The 20,826-nt window shown below is 43.9% G+C and overlaps 1 protein-coding gene across 1 annotated transcript in view; it reads right to left on the bottom strand.

Annotated features, from left to right (window-relative positions):
* Positions 1 to 20,491, bottom strand: part of FNDC3B (fibronectin type III domain containing 3B) — a 474,093-nt gene extending 453,602 nt beyond the window's left edge. Inside the window, exon 1 of the mRNA XM_069213040.1 lies at positions 20,355 to 20,491. The gene's annotated coding sequence lies outside the window, so the exon portion shown is untranslated. The remainder of the gene's footprint in view (positions 1 to 20,354) is intronic.
* Between the last annotated feature and the right edge of the window lie 335 nt (positions 20,492 to 20,826).

The following is a 20,826-nucleotide window of genomic DNA, read 5'->3' as shown; positions in this document are numbered from 1 at the left end:
CTGCTTTGAGGTGTGGAAATCAATCACTAAAGTGTGAACTAAGGCACAACAGTTAAGTAGTATGCTTCACTAAAGGACATACCAATCAGTGCCAACTTAAATCTCATGTAAACAACATTGGTGACACAAGCAAAGCTAACAAAAACACATACACATAATTTAGAAATCCACCCATAAGCAATACAGTCAGCTGACACACATCCTCATCAAAGTGAATGTTAGCTGTGCTGCAATATTATACACCAAAGCAAGCCAAGATGCTTTGATACTTTAGGTGAATGGATCTTGCTCCATGTGAACTAAAACAGTGTACACATTTTACATCTAAAATATGTCAAGAGAACAGCAACGAGGAAAAATATGATGCATGCCAAATGTTAACTTTGTGTGGTAAGAGTTGGAAAATGTGACATAAGTTACACTACATCAAATAAAATTATTGGTAGAGTCTAGGATTTTTTATTGTGGGTCATTTAATGTCCAAAACTATGTGGTGATGGGAAACTTGAAGAATATACATTTACAGGTGCTCTGAAAAATAATAAGAGGTGTGCAAACAAAAAAGGTTCCATCGGTGAGACTGGTCCCTAACTCAACATGGAACTTCACTGCCATTGCGTTTACCACAAACTTACGTACATCAAAGAGGCGTATCAAACAGGCCATTTAACATCTGGTTTGAAGAGACAACATCAACAAAACGTATGCTCTCTGGTTTCCATAGCAATGGGAAGCAGTGAACGTCGTAACCACCCAAGCGGATGCATATTCCAAAGGCAGTCGTAAAGCGAAGAGACGCGCTCGCGCTTTGCACTTCATGAAGTGTACAAACAATAAAAAGATTGGGCAATTAACTGGTGCACTTAAAAAAAAAAAAAACTTTTCAACACAACTCTTAATAAAAAGTTTCCATTCATAAATTGTTATGACTTTCAGGATTAGCACTTTTGTTCTGGTATGGGATGGGAAAGTAGTAATATTAATGTCAATACAATTAAAGGTGTTTTCTGTGTCCAGAAAATGTTGCAAAAACAATCTGGCCCTTGTGACGTATGAGGGCAGTGGCCTACACACCCTAAGCAGTTATAATCTCACTCAGCAGTTCTGTACGGTTTTGGGATTGAACCCCTCCAGATCCCCTTCCTCACAAACCTCCAGGTGGCTACTAAAACTTCAGGAGACAACCCCATCCACCTGCCCCACTTAGCCCAAGGCCATAAATACCTATGAGATATAGGAGACTTGGAAGCACCCTCATCAAATTCTGCAAGGGGGACCCCATAATTTTACATCACTGGTCCTTGACCACCACACGTATGTGTCACAGAACGTGGTCCCCTAGTTAGGCTGCAGCAATATAAATAAAAAGTCCATGCATGCAGGACAAATCTGAAAGGTAGCTGGATGCTGAAAGAGTGGCTGCTCTTATAAAAGGTGAACCGGTACCCGTGTCCTTTGTAACCTGACACCCTGAGCATCCCTCATATCCCTGCTGGCCTGTCCTATTCACTTTCCACCCCTGGGATATGAGGCACCAAAGACCGAGGCATCAGCTCCAAGCATACCTTGCCACAGCGTTGCAAAATACAACATGCATTTGCAATGCAACGGGTCTCGCATTTCTCCGAGTTAGAGCTATTAGCAGTTGTAAATTCCCAACCGGACTTTTCTTGCCTCATTAAATGGAAAAAAACTAGTGCGATGTCCCTGCTAAACAAGCGAGATCGCGCTGAGAAAAAAAGAGAAAAAGTAGTCCACAAACCGGACGGAAAACAGCGAGCCTCGTATGTTTTCAGTACTTGGTCGCTGTGCTCAAGGAGGGCTAACCACCGGAAAAGGCATGACGTATGCATGCCTTCCACCAATGAAAGGAAGCAGATTTTAAAAGGCAAGCCCACAAAACCAATGAAAGACACTGATGTGTCATGGGTGGGGCTACGAGCCCTTTTCTAGCTACTACAGCGTCTCGCAAGCATATGCTATGCAGGCTTGACCCTAAAAAAAGTCAGGTTACTGCCTACCAACTATCTCTGTATGCGCCTGCCCTCAGAGTCAGAGAAAAGGGGCCCTTATGGGGATGGTCCAATTAAAAAAAAACACATCACCGGGACTCAGAGGCAGACAGCAGTTGGATGTCTGATCTGTTACGATGTTTAAGATAATGCACGCTTTGTTCTAATCCCAGTGAATGAGTTTCTGAGCACATGTTTTATTGAAGCAGGAGCAACGCGACCTAGAAGCATACAGGTGGCACCTGATGTCTGCGGAGACCGGATTACAGAGCGCAAGCCGGATGTGACGAGGGAAGGTGCTGTACCTTGGAAAGAGCGAGAGGGAGATTGAGAGGGTTTTTTTTCTTTACAAGGCTTGGTTATAATGCGACTAAAAGGAGACAAATAGGTTTGCCAACAAAACACTACATAATGTCACCAACTGTGACTTTTCCTGTTTCTGTATAAACAAAATTGGGGTTGATTGTCAACATTTCTGAGCTGCAGCAATTTGTGCCTCGTGAGGTTTTCTGGTGGCTGGGAATGTCGACCGCTTACAGTACTATACAGTGCACAAGGCGTGGCTCTAAAGTGAGCGACGTCACGCCAGACACAGAAAATTCCTACACTCTTCGGGTCCACAATCCTAGGATGTAAACTACTAGCTCCAGAATGCAAACTGATCTTGGCTGAAATAAAAACAGAACAAGCATTTGCAATGCTATAGGTCTCGCATATTTCAAAGAAGTTAAATGTCATCATTTGACAGCAGCATCCACGAGCAAAAACAAAAAAAAACATGCATAGAAAAGACGAATTAAACAAATTTAAAAAAAGGTAGCTTTAAAAAAATAAAACTTTGCAATTTTGTTAGTCCTGCTGGGCACGTTTTTGCCAGTCACAAGCCTCCTGTTTGCGAATGAAAACAAAATAGTACCTCAAACACGTTGGGAGCAGCAGACGGGCACTCATTAAGCTGCAATTAATGAGTGCCTGATCCTTGCTCCACACAGAGGAACGGAAATGATGCCAGACATGCCTTGACAAATTCCGAGGCTGTAAAGAACAGTACCACGCAAACCAACAAATGGTGAGTGACAGGCAGGCGACAAGCCCTTTACTGATCATCAACAGTGTCTCACATGTGAGACGGATGCATTTGCAGGTTCGACCCTAAAAAACAGGACAGGCTGAAGCGTTCACACAACATGGCGCCACCCTATAACAGTTAAATCCTTTTGAGTCCTTTTGTTTTTTAGGAACGCCAGAAAAGCCATGCATTAGTCTCCTTTAACTTGGACTGTTCTCTCACAGCCCCATTTATTCTAGATTTTCACAGGGAAACGTGCCTAGATGTCAAGTTCTTAAGAATTTACAGGTAGCCCCCAACAGATAGAAACGAGCATTTGTAATTAAATAGATCATGCATTTGCTCGAGTTTAGAGCTATTGGTGTTTGAAATGTATAACTGTACTTTTCTTGCCACATAACCCTGCCCTCCCAAAAAAAAAAAAAAATCCTCCTCAGGCAGCAGATGTGACATTTACGACTTTTCATTCTCTACAGTATTTCTTAAGCACAACAGTAAGGTAATAATAGTCTAAAGCCTCCCTCCCCCCTCATCCGCTACCTATAAACCATTCATTGTGTTAGAACTTCTCGATAAAAGCAACTTTACTATCAGGGTAGCACCACAGGAGAAGACTAGTAGCACTAAAGGTTTTTTCCTCATACGCCCGATCCCTCGCCCTACCTCGTGCTAAAGCACCAGAGGAGCTACCTATTGGAAGCATTCAGCTCCACAAGAATCCTCTGGGTAATGGCAGTAGTACCATTCTCCAAAACATTTTGGGGGCTGTTACAACCACGTATGCGCCAAATCACCAGCTCTGAGAATCCCTCACAGCTGATAGACTAGGAGAACTCATTCACCTTGGATGACCCCAATTTCAAACTCTGCTTCTTGTCACAACTGCAGAGAAAAGTACAAATATCAGTAGAACAACCCTGGTCAAGCACCGCCAGGACTGAAATTCAAACACATCACAGTAGAAACAGAAGAAAAAACAGCACCTGGGCATATTTCAATATCATGCATACGCGTGCAGAGACACTTTTGGAACAGTTGATTTTGTAGTTTTTTTAGCTAGGGGGCCCCTGCACTGCCCATGCCAGTGGCATGGGCAGTGCAGGGGCCCCCAGGGGCCCCAGGACACCCCTTACCTCCAGCCTCTTCCTGGCGGTGCAAACCGCCAGAAACAGGCTGGTGGTAAGGGGGTCATAATCCCCAGGGCAGCGCTGCCCTGGCGGATTATCACCGCCGGGGCATAAACGGCGGGAAACCGCCGGCCCCGGCGGTGCGACCGCGGCGGTACCGCCGCGGTCAGAATAGGGAAGAAAGCACCGCCAGCCTGTTGTCGGTGCTTTCGTCATTTTTGCCCTGGCGGTCTCGGACCGCCAGGGTCAGAATGACCCCCTAAGTGACTTGCCCAGGCTCGAATGATAATTCTGAGTCGAGGTCGGGAATGAAGTGTGTTCGGTGTCAGCCCTGGCCCGCGAAGCTGCGCAATAGCGGAATGCCCAAAACAATAAAGAAACACCATAGGGCTACCAGCGCGAACCGACGAACAGCGGCATGCCCCCAACAATAAAGGAAAAAAAACTACGCCCACATAGTACGAAGCGTGCTATAGTGACAAGCCCCAAACAGCAAAGAAACAACATATGGCCATGCAGCACAAAGCGGCCATTCAAAAGAAAAAGAAAATAGCGTGCCAGACCAAGCTATGTGGCCGATCGTGCAATCATCAATGTAACAGGGTCAGTCTCAGGGCGGTAACAAAGCAGGCAGAAGGCAGGACAAACGTGAAGCATTTACCATTGAGAGCGTGTGCATTTTGAAAGGCAGGTCAAGGAACGAATTAAAGTGATGGATGTGAGATGGGCGTGGTTGAAGCCCACATACAGATTACAATACGCTGGAAAAGCAGTGCTAGCGCGCTGCTATGCTCGACCTGAAAAAAGGGCCTATTGGCCAAGTGCACACACTTTATGGTAAAAGACCTGACTCGAGAACCGTATAAATACAGAGCCAAATCTACATGTTCCTTATAAAAGAGAAATATGCCTTTCCCGGAAAAACACCAGTTGGCAACATTTTTTCCACCTTCCCACTCATTACCCTGTCCCTCCCTGGCTAAAAACAGAACTCACAGCTACACAATTCTCCCCTCAACTAAAAAGCTAAGGGAATGTTTAATGCTGATGAGGTCAAGCAGGTCCCCTAACTGCATGTTGCAAGTTAAAAGTGGGTGTTTCGTTTAATAGGCATTATCAAAGCCAATAGGTTTGCGACTCAAACTCGAGCGCCGACAAAAAGCATAAGAAAAAATGCCATTTGATGTGAAGAAAATAATTGCTCTGTGTGTACAAAACATGGATGAGATAATTAAATGTGTGATTACAGAGTTCTCTTTTCTGATGTAAAATAGGCCATCATGCAATCCAATGGAGGCAGAGAGATAACCCAAAATAGTTTCTTTAAGTACTTTTAGAGCAAAGTAATCATGTGGGCTGACCAAAGATGTGATTGACAATCTATCAACGCCTTGCAGCGTATGTATGTGTCCAGCATGAGTGGCACACGTGCCATTAAATGTCAAACCTTGGAAAAAACTGGCCTACCGAAAGTTCAAATGTGTTGGTTGTGGCATACGAAGGAACCTTTACATTAGTGCAGGTAGTAAGCTACGTTGCCACCATGGCCACAAATGTAACATTTCAAGATGATAAATTTGGTCGACCATGAATATCACAGTCAATCCAACCATTTAAACAAGATAAGAAACACCATTTTCAAGACAGAATTGTGACGTGGTAGGGGGGACGTAAATTATTTCACACTTTTGACCAAAGGGCCTTATTCTGATAGAAATACTGCTGGAGGTACGCTAACACTCAAGATTATGACTCTGACGTCATTAGCATTATTGCAAGCATTATCACATTGCCGCCTGTAGTAAATATAACACTTTTGGAAAATATTTTCGACTTTTCAACAGCTAGGAAAATGGTACTTTTTAATCACCTCTTTTAAATAAAATACCATCATCCACAGATTAAAGTATGACAGAACATCTGGGACATAAACATTCCTCTATTACCCGAATATTTGGAGGTATATCAATTCTGCTCGACAGAGGAAGAAATTATCTTACTATTGATGACAAGCAGTACTATTTTTAGATGACTTTATTTTTTGTAATGAAAAAATTGATGCCAGGTGATCATTTTCCAAGTTTTAGAACTTTTTACTATGGGAAGGCCACCACCGCGTGCAATACATGTGTGAGCATCCCATGGTAAGTGATGCCATGTCCTTGCCAGCACTTTCTATTGGTTGTGCACCTGTTCTTTGGCGATTTTCTATTGGTCCCCTGCCTACTTCTCCTGGAAATCTGTAACACGAGTCAGACTTCTGGCAGAGGGAGTGGAGGGAGGCAACGGATGTTTTTTTAGAGGATTTATTTGCGAGATTCCCCTGTGCCCTAGCTTTTCCCTGCCGCCATTTGCTATTTCCTTTACCTGAACTTGTCATGGTGAAGAAAACTCAGTTTGTGAACAATCATCAAGGGCTGGTGCAGTTGGTGAATTATCCAGAAGAGAGACCGCAGGGCTTTGGAAGCGCCATACCAACTTTTCCCACCGCAGTAATCGAGCAGATATGTTTTTGCAGTTGGGTACCACGTCTCCTTTCTGGAATGGGACGTTGGACTTCCCATTCACTAATGTTGGTAAAATCAGGACTTTGCTTGCTCAGCCATAACTCTGCATGTGCTCTATGAAGCAGGGTTTGTTGGAATCAGTGCTACATAAGGACACACCACAAAAAGAAGTTAAGCAACAAGCAATGACGTTTTGTCAGGGGCTCTGGATGGGGAGGCCTTTCAGAGATTCCACAGTGGCCAAGTCCAGCCAATACAATAATTCTATGTTCAAGAAGTGCACAGAAGTTTTTTTAGACATAGTAAAAAAGTGAGTTTTGGGTGGCATAAACTCATTGCAGAGATTATTTAGGAGAAACAGTCCACATTACTATAATAATGAATAAACGGTATTGGGAGCAGAACTTCGCAGATGCAAAGCAGTGGAGCGGGAGACCGAAGAAAGAGCTTCATGATATATATATATACAGGGAGTGCAGAATTATTAGGCAAGTTGTGTTTTTGAGGATTAATTTTATTATTGAACAACAACCATGTTCTCAATGAACCCAAAAAACTCATTAATATCAAAGCTGAATATTTTTGGAAGTAGTTTTTAGTTTATTTTTAGTTTTAGCTATGTTAGGGGGATATCTGTGTGTGCAGGTGACTATTACTGTGCATAATTATTAGGCAACTTAACAAAAAACAAATATATACCCATTTCAATTATTTATTATTACCAGTGAAACCAATATAACATCTCAACATTCACAAATATACATGTCTGACATTCAAAAACAAAACAAAAACAAATCAGTGACCAATATAGCCACCTTTCTTTGCAAGGACACTCAAAAGCCTGCCACCCATGGATTCTGTCAGTGTTTTGATCTGTTCACCATCAACATTGCGTGCAGCAGCAACCACAGCCTCCCAGACACTGTTCAGAGAGGTGTACTGTTTTCCCTCCTTGTAAATCTCACATTTGATGATGGACCACAGGTTCTCAATGGGGTTCAGATCAGGTGAACAAGGAGGCCATGTCATTAGATTTCCTTCTTTTATACCCTTTCTTGCCAGCCACGCTGTGGAGTACTTGGACGCGTGTGATGGAGCATTGTCCTGCATGAAAATCATGTTTTTCTTGAAGGATGCAGACTTCTTCCTGTACCACTGCTTGAAGAAGGTGTCTACCAGGAACTGGCAGTAGGACTGGGAGTTGAGCTTGACTACATCCTCAACCCGAAAAGGCCCCACAAGCTCATCTTTGATGATACCAGCCCAAACCAGTACTCCACCTCCACCTTGCTGGCGTCTGAGTCGGACTGGAGCTCTCTGCCCTTTACCAATCCAGCCACGGGCCCATCCATCTGGCCCATCAAGACTCACTCTCATTTCATCAGTCCATAAAACCTTAGAAAATCAGTCTTGAGATATTTCTTGTCCCAGTCTTGACGTTTCAGCTTGTGTGTCTTGTTCAGTGGTGGTCGTCTTTCAGCCTTTCTTACCTTGGCCATGTCTCTGAGTATTGCACACCTTGTGCTTTTGGGCACTCCAGTGATGTTGCAGCTCTGAAATATGGCCAAACTGATGGCAAGTGGCATCGTGGCAGCTGCACGCTTGACTTTTCTCAGTTCATGGGCAGTTATTTTGCGCCTTGGTTTTTCCACACGCTTCTTGCGACCCTGTTGACTATTTTGAATGAAACGCTTGATTGTTCGATGATCACGCTTCAGAAGCTTTGCAATTTTAAGAGTGCTGCATCCCTCTGCAAGATATCTCACTATTTTTTACTTTTCTGAGCCTGTCAAGTCCTTCTTTTGACCCATTTTGCCAAAGGAAAGGAAGTTGCCTAATAATTATGCACACCTGATATAGGGTGGTGATGTCATTAGACCACACCCCTTCTCATTACAGAGATGCACATCACCTAATATGCTTAATTGGTAGTAGGCTTTCGAGCCTATACAGCTTGGAGTAAGACAACATGCATAAAGAGGATGATGTGGTCAAAATACTAATTTGCCTAATAATTCTGCACTCCCTGTATATATATATATATATATATATATATATATATATATATTTATCTGTATCCTTCTATAAGACAACCTACCACACTTCAACAGTGCTAACCAGAACCAATGTTCACGTTTCCATACATACACATTTCCGAGTGAAAGAATTAGGGTGAAGCTCTGCAGATCAGGACAGGAGAACTAAAGCCTTCCCAGTTGTTAATGTATGGTCACTTAATGGCATCCCTGATGAAACTCAGAACAGGCAAAAGCCATTATGTGATTATACACATATAGAAATTGAATGTGATGGTTGCTAATGTCTGATTGTGCCTCAGTATTTTTTACAAATATTTTGGTGTATGATAAAAGAGCAGTTTTCTGGTCCTAGTTTGTGGTATGTGCCCAACTATGAAAGAAAGCAATAAGCTGTATAATTCCTCCATGATATAATTTATTCACATTTTTTCAGTCATTTGAATGAGGGAAGGTTTAAGCTATGAACCAGTATCCATCCAACATAGACCAAACTGTTTGCACAGCTTTCTTTCATTTACCAATTGCTCGGATTACTAGTGGTTTTCCACTTTCACATTGCTCAGTCTGTCCACACACAGCTATTCTGCACTACAAGAACCACCAAGGTCTCTTCATCAGTGTTCAAATAATCTAAAATGCCATCTCTCCTGCAAGGCACGGTATAGACTGTGGCACCTAACCTCTCTTACACATTTGTTTTCCTGTCTACACCTGAATATTTATTTAAAATGTTAATTTAAGTCAGTCTTGCAGCCGTCTCAACTACGCCCTTGTTCAGCGAATGAAATAAAGAACAATTGGAGACCGATAAAACTAAATTAGCAGACTAGATAACTTTTACTAGTCCTGGAAATTTGTAAATATGCTCACAAAATGCATGAATTCGAAATGTTCGTATTACACAAGTTCTAGAATTTTCACTATTCACAAATCTGCATTCATGTTTTAAGTGACAACACACAACCCTTAATACTGTTTTGCAAGATGGGGTTGAATAGCTTACCAAGAGACAATTTGTGTTTGTACCAGTCTCATCCTGGTATCTCACAGGACAAGGTGTGCAATGCTTAAGAATAAGTAATATGAGAAATTACATTTTCCTCAGAAAGCATAATTTCAAGATATGTTCGCGTAATTCTTGTGTAAAATCTGCTTGTACAGAGGTAGGGATTGAATCTGGCATACGAGTCAGTAGAGAATTCCGAACTTTAGGGCCAGGAATGGCAAATCTTCGGCCCAATTGAGAACTGCACCTGGTATGGGCAACACCAACTGTAACCGGTTCACAGAGAGCAAGGCTGTGGAGGTCTTGTACCCTCCAGACTACATCAATAGGCTTTAGCACACTTACATGGGGTACTGACTACTTTATTCTGCGTACAGGGTACCTGATGAACAAATGCCTGAGACTCATCTCCACTGAGCAACCCTAAAACAAAAAAACACAGAAGTTGTATAGAGGGGTTTTTGCAAATAGTCTAACCACTGGCAATCACTCATGGAAACATTCCATTCCATTGTTTTTTCTACCACTGTGCCACACAAGACAGAGGCCCACCTTCTGCAAGTCACTACTAACCCTGCTCCTTATGCAAACAATCCACCCTGAACTGCCAGGCGAGGCACTCACCAGAAGGGAACACAAGCAACCGCATACCAGTTTCAGCCTTTACTAGGCTTCGTCAGTGAGGTATAGCGATAGTCCTACGGCACAGCAAGCTCTAGAATGAATACAATTAGGAAATCATTGCTATTGAAGAGTAGGTCATGCTTTTGTAAATTAATTATATTCTAGGTTAAGGAATGTATCTTATATGACAAGAAAAGACAGTAGCTGCCCTGGCTACCTCCATTCAGTTATAGGCACTCCCACTCTCGCTGTGTTTAGAACAGGGGAGTCCAACACTGGTCCTGACGGATGAATCCGCGACAGATTGTCATGATAGCTGCCAATACATAAATTGTTGACATTTAGATCTCTGCAGGTATCCTACAAATTTGGCAGGTCTCTGCCCCCTAATGTATCAATAGGGGGCCCAGCTGGTTTAGAATCTCCAGCCACTAAGTGCATAATTTAGATCTTTGGCGGATGGAAGACTCTGTCACGGACGTGACATATATCCCTTCCGCCCTATCACAATCCCCATAGGATATAATGGAGTCGTAATACGGCTGACGGGATATCCCTCAGGTTTGTGATGCAGTATTCCCCTGCGCCAAGAACTAAATCAGGCCCGAAGTCGTGTTTGGACTATGCACTATAATAATATTCTTAAGGTGGGAAATATCCTAATAAGATCATCCCTGTGGTCCATCTATTGTGCATCCTTTGCTTCTCTGTCAAACAGGCACAAGCTATGCACTCTCAGCATTTTACACACAATAAAAAACTTTATGCAGCTGACACACATAATGGAGAATGACTGTTTTTTATAAACTATGAACAAGAGACAATTGCACATTAAATATTTTTCCAACCGAAAGAGCTAATTGTTCGGCTCACTGCTCATGAAAATATGATTTTAATGAAAACTTGGGAATGACTTTATGATTTTCAGGACAATTAAGTACTCTATTTAGGTTACTAGGGCTTATGCCATGTTGTGCAACAACGGCACACAAGAAAGGTCATGGCAAATTTAGTGAAAAGGCAATGGAATGGAATAGAATGAAGAACTGAATAGATATCAATAATGTTTCCCCACAGAACCATATTCCACAGCTATCTGATAAGTAAGTTCTCTCTGCTTGGATGGCCATGGCAGGGGACATTGAAATGTAGTTATTTATCATCATTACTGGCTTCTAGTGACATAATAAACCACGAGCTCAAAGGGCAAGTCGTTTTCCAATGTCCACAGGGACCCAAGATGGCAATATACCAAATTCCTTATGTTAAAAGAGACGTCTTTTTATATTATAGAACGTGTTTATTTTGGCTCAATTAGCATTAAATGTGTTCTTATTTTAAAGAAGTAACTCTTAATTGAAAACAAAGTGAAATACTGAATTATAATTTTTGTAGTAAAAAGAGGAAACAAATATTTGTTACACAGATAAGAATGTAGGAGATCGCTTTGATAAACATTGCATTCTGGCATGAACAAATAGTTAACTGAATGCAGTCTTTTCAAGATTCAGCTAACAAAGGAACCTCAGTGCCTTCAGAATGGTGAAGTTCTCTGTACCTTTCATTAAGAGGTCTCTGCTGAAATCAGGCTTCTCTAAAGAGCAGTGGCTCGTGGGCTATTGGTAACTTTCTAGCCATCTAGAAGTAGTTCTCATTTGTGCAGCCCAGCGAACTAAACTAGAAGCTTTTGTTTGCAAGAAGTAATATAGGCATCCAAAAAATGAAAAGCACGCATTGGAGAAGAAAATAGGTGTTTTTTTCAGGACTTACAGGCTGGTGTTGGAAGAAAAATGGATTTCCAAATTATATTTAAAGCTGATATTTGATTGATCATGTAATATTACTACATTTACTATCTAAGGCCAGAAACAGTGCAGCTTTTATGTATTACACATGTAATTTCAAATTGAAAACACTGATTCAGAGGCGTAACGAAACTTCAGCACCCCCCTCTTGGAAAAGTACCTGGATGGATCCTCCCCACCACCCCCCGTAACCAGTCAGGGTCCTGCCGCCCGTGCACAATGCTGAGGGGGACACGCTGGTGCTCGGGCCCCACCACACCGTGGGGGCCTTTGTTACGCCACTAAGCTTATTCACATTACTGCTGGGTACCCAGCCTGTGGCACTGAGGTGATCACTGAAAATAACCTTGCATGGGTGGCCACCAATGTAACTTTTTCTGACATGGTCATTATTGCAACCTTAATAATATTAATATTTGGGATGTTTTTCACTGAACATAAGTAACTCTTATTACAGTCAACATTGGAGGTATCTGGTTTAAATATAGGATAATGGTAAAGTTTAGCAAAGTGAAGTTGCTGCCTGCAATATACTGCTAACAGTGACTTCAGTCACCACCACCAGGATTTGTTTATCGTTCATAAGGAGAGTGGTCATTAAACAATGGACTAAAGTACAGTTCTACAGGGTTAGTTGGGCTGTCATTATCTAAATGTACTCTCGTGCTTACAGAAGTGTCAGCTGTAGGGGAGGAATCAGGCTGACACTGGGTCTCCTGTTGGATGAAACAGGTATGCCATAGAGATGGAAATGTCATCCCCATGAAATATCGAACAGACTTCACAACTATGACATCATCTCAGTGAGATATAGATTTTTAAATGACGTTTTGCACAATAAAATCTACCAGGTGAGGAATGTAGTTTTTATATATGCACATTTTTAGGGGAACTCGTGGATCACTCACACTCCCATCCCCAAAGCTCTACACAAACAATTTTGTTGCAGGCCAGGGCAGTCCTACATTTAATGATGATCACTTCATAATGAAGTGAAATCTGAGTGTTTACTTTCTTGTACATGGTTGAAGTACCGTATTCTATGTAATGGAGAGAAAATGAAATTCACCAGAGCACTTTCCAGCAATCTCAGATATCAGCCTTGTTCCCTCCCAGTTTACATTGGTAAGAGGAGACTAACATAGCTGTATGTTGTCTTACAAAAGCCCTAGCATAAAAAAAATTCATTACACATCTCTATTTGTGATGCAATTTACAAGTGGAGACAGATCAATTTTGAAGTTATAAAAGCATGGCAGTCTATCAATGGAGTGAACACGTCAATTTGCCATTATGTTTTCTTGGCGTAATATTTCAGGATCCTGAAAACCTGGAGTAGCTGAATGGTACTGAGAATCCAGTTATTTTCTGGTGAGTGATGCCAAATGTTTAGATGCAACACTTGGGTATGGAAAATCTCTGCCACTGTGCTTCAGCTCTTGTCATGCTCAAAATCCCAAACATATATGAAGAGAGGCTGTGTAAGTGCCACTAGTATTGACAGCAGGCCTGCCACAAAGTGCTTCTAGTTCTCAACATGGGTAGTAAGCGCTATCTATAACTTATTACAGTAGGTGATATAAGCACCTTCACTGCCAGGCCTACGTATATGTAATGTTATAGAAACAGAAATTTGTGTAGCGCTGCACTGCCATTAATATGGTCTCACAGCGCTGTTGGTTTTCTCTACGGCCTTGAGGATTTTGTCTCAGACCGGAGTACGTGTCCTGTTTCAGTAGAATACTCAACATTGTGAGAATAATACATTTTTAGTGCATGTGTTCGGTTGAAGGTGTGCAGTAATTTTTAGTGTTTTAGTGCCTAGATAGGGATCCTTCCCAAAGCTGACATGCGCCATCTAAGCGCTTGGTACATGCATTCATTCATCTCAGTGCTCTGTAACAATAAGCTGTACCTATTGGCATCAAATCTGTTCCCTTCACCACCACCTTCAGGGTTGGTACTCTAAGCTGCATCCACCAAATAGCAACAGTTAGCATTATTATTACTGGTAGTAATACCTTGCAACTGTCTCCAGTTTACTTTGCAGAAGGCCTTTGCAAAATAAACAAACAAAACGTGTTCTTCTCTTTGCAAAAAGGAGCACTACTCTGACGTTGCCAATGATCGTTACGATTATTCTTTTCCTCCCAGGTCCCTTAGGCTTTATGTCCTACATTTACCTTTTCGTTAAGTTAAATAATAGTTTATTTTCTGCATGGACCTTCACGTCATAGTCTTGCCATATGCATGCGGTGTAATTGATACCTCTGATCCTGCCCAATTTGCCAGTGTTGGAAATACTGAAGGGTGGGCTGGCAACGCAGATCATTCTGTGTCCCTGCGGATCCCACTCCCTTGGTGGCTGTACCCTGTGGAGAATAGCTGCAAAAGCCTCGTTCGTCGTTGTTATGAGAAAAAGTCTCCAGAGGTATTGTTGCGCATCTCTGCCTTATATAACTCCCTCCCCCACCTCCTCTGCCACTCCGATGTTCACAGGGTCCTTGACTGCTCAATGACCTGACTCTGTCCCTCCCTCCGGCCTCTGCCCCCTCCCCAGGAAACAAGCACTTGATTAAAGACCATAGTAAACAAATCAGCTACTACTGTGGCCGCTTTCTCGCCAAGGCAGTGTTTATGTTACAAGAGGCAAGAGGGAGGTCTAACCCGGAAGAGGTGTGACTAACCCGGAAACGGTGAACCTGAACCACACTCCAGTCCACCCATTCAACAAAGACAACGGCTTAAACTCGACAGGGGGTGCTAGTTTCTTGGAAGGACCATCACAGCTGGTCTTACAAACCAACCAGTCATCCAACAAAGTCACTTCGGAGATGCTGTCCATTCTCTTTTGAATGCAGCGCCCCCTCAAGCTCAGTGGGCGAGACATCAACGTTACTTCAAGAACGAGAGGAAAGCCAAAATATTAAAAGGGCCTAATAAAATGGTTGGAAAAAACATGGACTTTCTGTGGCCATCCTCTTTCACAATGCTCTCTAGTCGGTTGAATTTTAGTGCGTAGCGCTACACGTCGCGGTAAGAGGCTTCCAAGCACTACTGTTGGAGACGTATTAGTTACTAGCAGTAGGTAAGACACCCACTGAGGCAAAACAGTTCCATACTTCTTTACTGATGGTGTCTTAACGCCCACCCAGGAGTGCTAGAGAAAAAAAAACATAGAATGACTGATGGCAGACTTCACATGCCAACGTGCCACGAGACAACTGCAACGTAGCCCAGCCAGCGTGCTGACGCCTGCTCAAGACGGCCCTTTGGATAGGCTCAACCGGCGGATGCAACAACAGAGGCATTTCCGGCACGAGGCCTGTGGCACACAAGCATCTTGTCTTTAGAGCCAGAAACAACAGCACGCGCGCGGCACGGCGAGCCAGATTTTGTGTGCAAAGGCCTTACTGGAATAATTTGTGGCCAAGACTGGTGCGCAGGGCCTCACACTGGCACCATTCAGCCACGGTGAGAGGCCCCACTGTGTGAGCCACCATGAAAGGCGGCGTGCAGGCGACAGGCTAGGAAGACACCTCAATGTGTACCGACAAGACTGCACCCACCCAGCATAAATGTCTGTAGAAGGCGGGCCAAAAGTGATACCCAACCTGGTTAGGCCTTGCTCGCTTGTTTAGTTGTCGCTGACCAGAGAGGTATATGTATTGTATTGCAGCATTTACATTGTAAATGTATTTATATAGCGCTTAAAACCCATGACGAGGCATTCAACTCATCACTTTAAATGGGCAGGTACTGTCCTGCACTGAGTACCTGCACTTATTCAGTTTGTAAGTGATAGTACCTACACTTCTCAGGACTGACTACACATTTAATGGGAGAGTACCAGCACTTCTCAGGGCAAACAGGTATTCTAAACAGTGAGTACCTGTTTATATATCTCCATTTGAAGCGCTGATTGAAGTGCTTTTTTGGCGAGTAGCACATTACTCTGGATCCCAACATTAGTGGTTAGTAAAAACCTTGCCTACAGGAGTAGCACGCTACACTGTGCAGTGTGTGGTCTGGAAGAAAGTTGACATAATACTAACATCACAGCATTTCTGTGACTGCACAAGGTGGACCTCCTTAAGTCGAAAAGGGTTGTGATGGAGTACACAAACGAAACGTTAAATTCTGAGACTGGCTTATCTAAGTGTATGCAAACTCATTTTTTCTCATCTTTGTCATATTTATCTGTGTTTTTTGGTGGGCGAAAACTGGAGTCACAATTGAGGTATTTTCTCCTGAAAGCATTAGCATTGTAGTATTAACATGTGAATGTATCCCTCCTTTATTTGGACCTTAACGCATTTCTTCTACTTTATCCTGTCAATGTGAAATTATGAATGACAACATCACGAGAGGTACTCAAAGGAAGGACCAATGTTTGTTTTTCCCATTTTTTTAAACAAAAAGTCAAAACAAGTTGCTTTCTGTCTGTAGTTATGTGCAAATCCAGCAAAAAATGGAAAGTGAGGGGCCTTAATTATCAACAAGGTGACTGGAATTATGCAATTCTGTACCTCTAGCGTTCTCTGCATAATTATGGATTTGCCACATAATCCACCATCTCCCTGATAATTTCCAAATGTTACCACAAAAAATGTTTTGATTTTAGACGGATCAAGTTTCTAAAAAAATAAATTAAAAAAACAACACTTGATCCTGGAAATAGCAGATCCCTTGCAAGTGTTAACCGATGGTCATTCCATAGTTGGTTCCAGCATTCATCTGTCAAACTGGAACTAATGAGAGACAAATTTTACCCACACGGTACTAACAGTTGCTGAAATCTCATCATAATACTGTACCAGATTGTGCTGCATTGTTTATCATTTGTTGCAGCTTAATTTGGCCAACCCTCCGCATAATTTGGCCCTCCACTGCCGCATAATTTCAGTGGCCATAATTAAGAGTCATAACTAGTTTAGCTAAACTGATAATTATAAACTTTGCGTTATTATAGGTAAAATGGTCTAATGCCAAGAACAACTTTGGTATCCCTATGGCCCACCAGACACAGAACAAGGCCACTGCAGTCACCTGAACAGCCACGTTTACTACTGCTATAAACGCATGTCGAGACTCTAACATACTTATTAAGTGCTGAAACATTATCCACTAAACAGAGAATCATTTGACAAGGCAGAAACAGTCCTGAACCCCTCTTTGTACACCAAGAGGAAAGTGTGGCGGGCGCAGCGTGCGTTACGGTGCATCAGCATTCCTGCCTGCAAGAGGCCTGCAAATCATCTCCTCCCGTTTCCGCATAATTTAGGAACTAAAGGTTCCAGCCTTTCAACAAGCCAAGCATCGCAAAATACATCGAGCAAGACCCCATCACATATTTGCCTTTCCAAGTGGGCCAACGTACAGAACCAAACAAATACTAACCACTGCGCGTCAGTTCAGACCATCAGGGACCACTTACCAACATTGCCCTCTGAGTGACCTTCATGCAAGCAGGTCTACCCTCCCCCAACAATCCACAAGCTAAGTGAGGCCAAGCCATACGCAACCTAGTAATCACAGAAAAACACGTCCCACTTTTAAGTCAGGAGATGATATACTACATTAGGGTGTCTCAAAAGAAAAGCAAAGATTTGTTCAACTGTCCAACAACAGTTTTTTTAGACATATGTCAATGTTCACTTTTTTATTGGGGTGGACAAACTAGCGGAATTACACACCATGGAATTCCATTACGAGATTACGCAGCGTTCCGCCAATTGCTATAAAAAATGCAGTTCATGGTGTGATTTATCGCCAGTAGCACATTCTGCAAACATGCAGTGCACAAGAGCGCATGGCCATTTGAACTCATTTTGCTGCCAGGTAGAAAATGTACTAGAGAAGCAACCCTCTGACCATAATTGCACTTGCTGGTGTTAGAAAATAGCACCAGAAGGCTTCCCAGTGACAGGAAATTGTGTTACGGGATGCCAGTTATCCTGTTATGTTGTTCCTGTTATCATCGCGTTTCTCGAACGGGAAAAAAAATTCCACCACACGGCTATTGATGGGATTTGGCCGGAACACTCTGTTGAAAGAGTAACGCAGAGTCTTCAAATGTCTTCTATACTGCGAGCAGAATTAAAAAGTCCTTCCTGGCCTACTTCTCTACAATGAGAACGTAGTAGCCTAATGGCAAAATGTCATATCTGAAACGCTCAGCCAATCGATTCAGCCAAAATGCTTTGCACAGTGGCTGTTACAGGCCCAAAAGCAAAACTACAAGTTCCACAATGCACAGTGTTATTTTCCACACAGCAAATCTGGATGGGAATGTTTCACACAACTAAGAGCCACTGAGCACTGTGAGGAAGTGGGGTTATGACTTTCCTTTCCTATCACCCAGACACGTAGAATGGTCCTATTTAAATTAGTATTAAAAATAATAGTCTAAAAAATGTTTTAGATCTTCATATTTGGGTCTCTAACACAACTTGGTATTATAAATAAAACAACGTGGTCTGCACAAGATCACACAACCGTGCAGCTATGAGGATTAAATTCAGGTCTCTTAAATGTTGCGCCATCCGTGATGAGGCGATCAGGCCCCGCCCACAGCCCCTGACAACACTGAAAAGATAAAACGAGGTGGGCATTCGGGGGTGCCGAACTACAGACGCTGGGCCACATAGGAATGTTAAGTGCAGTGGCATTTTAGCAGGGACAAAAGCGGGACACATTCCAGAGACAGCCATCCTAAATTCCTGCTGGGAGGGGCGTGTGAGCTCGCGTTGGGAACGATAGATAAGTCTTCCTGCCTCCAGACTCTTAACAACAAAGCTACACGTCTTGAGGTGTTTCAGAAATAAAGCTTGTCTGGGAGTTCGGGGCTTTTATGGGGTGTCTAACAGCTGCTCTGCGAGGGGTGAGAACCTTTCCTAATTCCAGGGAGGAGTCGGGCAAAGCTGGTGCCCGCCGGTAGCCTGAGGTGTCTGAATCTCTCCAAAGTGGCCCCTGGATCCAGACGCGGAGGATGTCTCCGCGGATAGCCGCGGGCTCTGGATTCTTTCCCCTGGCTGAGGAGGAGCAACCGGGGCCTCTCCACCTGACTGACATCTGGCAGCAGACCTGCGTGCCAGACAGTACGTGCTGCTGGGGGGAAGTTTCATCCGCAGCAGCGCGAACTCCCCCCTGCTCTCTCCGCGCTCCCAAAAGTAAGCCAAAGAGCCCCAAAGGCTCGCACGGGCAAGCCCCTCCACAAAATAAAACACACACACACAAAAATACACTCGAGGAGCTATCTGGACTCCTCCAAAGTCCCCAGCCAAAGGGGATACTGGCTTCTGGGCAACATGCTCGTTGCAGCGAGGTAGATTTAATCACATCACGCGCTGAAATGCGCGCATTTTTTAGCATTTTCGGTGGTGCATAACACGGTTTCACACAGGAGGTGTCAGAGGCATTTTCCCGGATGCTGAAAACGCGGCTTCTGCCCGGGAATCCCCGGAGCAGGGAGAGAGGAGCCTGTCTGGAATACCAGGCTATGATGGAGGGAGCTCCCCACACACACACACAACAGCTCCTCGGCGCAGAAGGACAACACACAGCAGCCACACTGCACCAACCACCACACCTGGGCATCCCCTGACCCCTCTGTTGCATTCCACCTCCATCGGCGGGAGCAGTTACAGTGTGGGGCCCTTGAGGGTGCACACACTGGGAGCACCAGGCGAGGACCCTCCGTGGTGGGTGCGGGGATGCGCAGCCAGGACTGGGTCATCTCTGGCAGCTGGACATTGCTTCACAGGCTTCCATGGAAAAGTAAAAAAAAAAAATCACAAGTGACCGGGGGCGGAGGGGAGGGTCCACCAGTGCCCCTGCCAGGAAACTTCGGGAAATGCTGCAATCCTTACTGGAAAATCTGAGCCGAAGTGACCCCAAAGATTCCGGGGGGCAAAGAGGACAGGATGGGGGTGTATCCTCCAAAGACAGCTCTTCCCAGGCCGAAAAAGAAAACAAAGCCCCCCCCCCCCTTCAGATCCGCAATCAGGGATCATAGCTAAAACGTCCACGTCGCCACAGCCTCTGCCCTAAGTTTCGTTTAGTTAAAAAAGCAGCCCTGAAAGTGCTGGGAAAGGGGCCGCCGCCCCCAGGGGTGCGATCGGTGCCCCGCGCGGCCCCCCGAACCACCAGGGCCCCCCCCTTACCTTCTCTAGGGCTGGAATGGGGTGTCGGGGACCCGGGCGCGCCGCTCCTCCCTGCCGCCGCTCAGTGAATCCCTGCCAGCTTGGATCCTATCAGGAGGGTTGTGAGGGGGAATCCGCCATGTCAATGATGCTGTGAGGAGGACGCACATGGGCTGTGGAGGCCGGCCCAGATTACCGTACTGTATAGAGTACAGCCTCACCACAAAAGGCGCGGCGCAGCCACAAGCGCTCCTTGTGTTCAGCAGAGCCTGCGCGGCCGCTGAGTGTGTCTAAGGCACTGTCGCGTCCTCATCGCGCACGAAAACAAAATAACACCACCAGCGGCACGTGCTCCTGGTGTATTTTTAGTAAATTCTGCATGTCTGGCTGTCGGAATGCCACCACGGTTTGACAAACACATCCGTTTTAATTCCCAGAATAGATCTAAACACATTGTTGCATCATGTTTTTAAATAAATAACAATATATATCA

This window comes from Pleurodeles waltl, chromosome 11, assembly GCF_031143425.1.
Source record: "Pleurodeles waltl isolate 20211129_DDA chromosome 11, aPleWal1.hap1.20221129, whole genome shotgun sequence".
NCBI lineage: Eukaryota > Metazoa > Chordata > Amphibia > Caudata > Salamandridae > Pleurodeles > Pleurodeles waltl.
This window is presented reverse-complemented; position numbering and strand designations above follow the sequence as displayed.